At 44.8% G+C, this 3,933-nt stretch overlaps 1 protein-coding gene across 1 annotated transcript in view; it reads left to right on the plus strand.

Moving 5' to 3' along the window:
- Positions 1-2,338: 2,338 nt before the first annotated feature.
- Positions 2,339-3,933, plus strand: part of LOC118804798 (fibronectin type III domain-containing protein 3B-like) — a 188,685-nt gene continuing 187,090 nt past the window's right edge. Inside the window, exon 1 of the mRNA XM_036565449.1 lies at positions 2,339-2,462. The gene's annotated coding sequence lies outside the window, so the exon portion shown is untranslated. The remainder of the gene's footprint in view (positions 2,463-3,933) is intronic.

Here is a 3,933-nt window from a genome sequence, read left to right on the forward strand (position 1 = left end):
TATAGAAAAAAAAACTTGGATCTCCAAACTGGACTTTACAGGAGAAGGAAAAAAACGTCTTAACTTTAAATGGAAGTTAATGAGAAAAGAGGATTTTAGAGGATTTCTATTGATCTTCATGACATTTTGACACAATGTAAAGGCAGCACTTTCAAACTGGATAAAAAAGGTCAAGAATCGAGATCCAAGGTTTTCTCCCGACAGTGATGTTATATGTGTGTGTGTATGTGTATGTGTGTGTGTGTGTGTGTGTGTGTGTGTGTGTGTGTGTGTGTGTGTGTGTGTGTGGACCAAAAGACAGAATAACTGTGAGAGATCTCTGTCCATGAATTATGATGGTTGGATCTAATCTAACATTAAAATTTGCTATGACTTGCGGCCCATTTCTGCCTGAAAACAAATTTGTTGGTTGGAATCATGCTGAGAAAACTGATGTTAGGAATATAAATCATATTCACTTCAAGTCCATTGAGATCATTCATGAATTTTCCTTATTTTCTCCTTCTGTTTGTAAGACAGTGCACATAAATATGCACGACCGGAATGAAAGAAATGTTCTGATCCACTATCACAGCCCAGTTTATTACAATAATGCAGATTAAATGGTTAAATAAACAGTGTTATACAGTTTAGCCACTTCATTATGACCACCGCCTTGTTTCTACACTCACTGTCCATTTAATCAGCTCCACTGACCATATAGTTTCACTCTGTACAGTTACAGCCTGTAGTCCATCTGTTTCTCTGATACTTTGTTAGCCCCCTTTTACCCTGTTCTTCAGTGGTCAGGACCCCCATGGACCCTCACAGAGCAGGTACTATTTGGGTGGTGGGTCATTCTCAGCACTGCAGTAACACTGACTTGGTGGTGCTGTGTTAGTGTGTGTTGTGCTGGTCTGAGTGGATCAGACACAGCAGTGCTGCTGGAGTTTTTAAACACCTCAGTGTCACTGCTGGACTGAGAATAGTCCACCAACTAAAAACATCCAGCCAACAGCGTCCTGTGGGCAGCGTCCTGTGACCACTGATGAAGGACTAGAGGATGACCAACACAAACTGTGCAGCAGCAGATGAGCTATCGTCTCTGACTTAACATCTACAAGGAGGACTGACAAGGTAGGAGTGTCTAATAGAGTGTACAGTGAGTGGACAAACTCCAGAAGCACTGCTGTGTCTGATCCACTCAGACCAGTGCAACACACACTAACACACCACCACCGCGTCAGTGTTACTGCAGTGCTGAGAATGATCCACCACCCAAATAGTACCTGCTCTGTGAGGGTCCATGGGGGTCCTGACCACTGAAGAACAGGGTAGCAGTATTTATTATTTATCATTATTGCCTACAAAATAATATTGGGGGGAAATAATAGGGTTGGCCTACAAGTGCACTCTTAAAATAGATGGGTCTTAGTGAAGAGAATGGTTCTATTTAGAACTGTGAGATCTATATAGAACGATTTACATGCTTAAAAGGTTCTTTGCATGGTGGAATGATTCTTTAGATTGATAGAGAAAGTGCTGTGTTTGGTTCTACATAGCATCAAAAATGGTTCTTTTAGTGTCATGATACATACATACATACATCATCTAAACCGCTTATCCTTCTGGGTCGCGGTGGGGTGCTGGAGCCTATCCCAGCTGTCATTGGGCGGAAGGCAGGATACACCCTGGACAGGTCGCCAGTCCATCGCAGGGCAGACAGACAGACATACATACATACACAGTCACACCTAGGGGCAATTTAGCATGTCCAATTGGCCTGACTGCATGTTTTTGGACTGTGGGAGGAAACCGGAGTACCCGGAGGAAACCCACGCAGACACGGGGAGAACAGGCAAACTCCACACAGAAATGACCCTGGTCGCCCAGCCGGAAATCGAACCCAGGCCATTCTTGTTGTGAGGCGACAGCGCTACCCACCGCGCCACCGTGCCGCCTAGTGTCATGATGCCAAGTTTATATACCATAGAAGAACCCTTTTGGGTGCTATAAATAGCCATTTTCAAAAAGGTTCTATATAGGACCATCTACAGCACATTCTCCATGAACCTGAAGAACCATTTCACCATGTGAAGAACTATTTAAGCATGCAAATGATTCTATACAGAACTCATGGCTCTAAAAAGAACCCCTGAAGATCCCTCTTTTAAGAGTGTAGGATGTTGCTTAAGGCCTCCAAATGCTCAGAAACCTCAGGAAGCAGTAATTAGTGTAATTAGTGTGGAGATGCCGCAGGTGATATCTCCTCACCTCCAGCCCTGATTTTTTTCTTCCTGCGCTCCTGTTGGAGTGTTTACGGTAAAGTAGGAGGCTCCGCTCCAGGCCGCGGGTCCTCCGCGCCATGGCGGCCGGGCTAAGGCTCCCCTTTCTGGGCAAGAGAGGGCAGAGCAGCCGGAGCTTAGAGTGGGGAGACGGCGCACAGCTGGAGCCTCTCTGGAGATCAATTTAGCGCAGTAGAGGTGAGTCAGGAGCCTCGATTCGACCCCTTCAGTGCTGCCGCGCACCAAAAGGGGCTATTTTAGGATTTTAAAGGTGCGCAGAGTGAACCGGGACTTGGTTGTGGGAGCGCGGTGTGCTCGGCGCTGTAGCCGCTCTGCTGCGACTCTGAGGCGGATGGGCTCTGCACGTTAGCCGCCTGGTGGGGCTGGAGGTTGGGGAACTTTACTTTTTTAGCTTTTTGTAGTAAAAACGACACGGATTTGGATCAGAAATGTCAGTTTAGTCCAAAATGGCCACCATTTTTCTATTATTTTACTATTTCTTAAACTTTTTGTTGTGCACTCTTAAAAAGAAGAGTGAAGTTCTCCAGGAGTTATTTAGTAAAAGCAATGGTTCTATTTAGAACCATGAGTCCTAGAACCATTTGCATGCTTCAGAGGTTCTCTGCATGGTGAAGTAGTTCTTTAGATTGATGGAGAATGTGTTGTATATGGTTCTATATAGCACCAAAAAGGGTTCTGCTGTTGTGTGCAAGCTTGACGTCGTAATAATAGAGGCAATAGAGGAATCCTTTTTGGTGCAGCATAGAACCTTTTTCAGAATGGTTCTCCATACAACTCATGGTTCTAGATAGAACCATTCACTTTATTAAAGAACCCTGTTTTATTAAGAGTGTGGCTGAGCTGGACGAGTTTTAGTTTTGTGGAACGTTCTTTTTGTTGGAGGAGAGGAGCTAGAACAGAGCTGTGAGGGGAACCTGATTTTAAGATCTAAAGCAGTTTATTTCCACGGTGTCTAGAACATGTAATGTTCTTAGGTGCTGGAGAACTGATGGATAGTCTCGCGGTGATGAGCTGAACTCCATCCTGCCCCGGTGTTCCAGAGGCGTTGTGTGTTTTTTGCTTCCCACCTGTTTTCCGACAGATCCCGCCTTCCTGGGCGCTGATTGGCTGCATTGTCACGCCTCCTGCGCTCCGATTGGCTAGCAGCTGGTGCTGAAGCGGCTAAAGCGAAAAGGACGAAAATAAGTTCAAATTTTTATCAAAAAATCTATTTAAGCGTCAGATATTCTGTTTTATTCCTTATAATCTTGCAATCGATTATTATGTGTTTTAAAAAATTGAGATTTTACGCATTAAATCCTTTCAATCTTCCGCTTTTTGCAATCAGCCGTTTGTTGACGAGCTCCGCACTGCGTTCTCGGGTTGCTATGGTGATCTACGCGACTTCTCGGCCGTCCAATCAGCGCGCTGCTTGTGTGCGTGGCGCAGCAGCCAATCGCAAGCGCAGGAGGGCGGGACTTTCCCGGAATACGGGTGTGTTTCAGAGAGACTGTAGAAGCAGATCTGTTTAAAATAACACCAAAGTGCTTTTCACACACTTTGCTGCTGTTTTTATGTTTTTATCTTCTTAGGCCTCATAAACCGTCTGTGCAGCTGAGTTTATTGCTTTTGTAAGTGAAGAGAAAGTGAGAAATAGTGAAGGTGTTCA

The sequence above is a fragment of the Colossoma macropomum genome, unplaced genomic scaffold (assembly GCF_904425465.1).
Source record: "Colossoma macropomum unplaced genomic scaffold, Colossoma_macropomum, whole genome shotgun sequence".
NCBI lineage: Eukaryota > Metazoa > Chordata > Actinopteri > Characiformes > Serrasalmidae > Colossoma > Colossoma macropomum.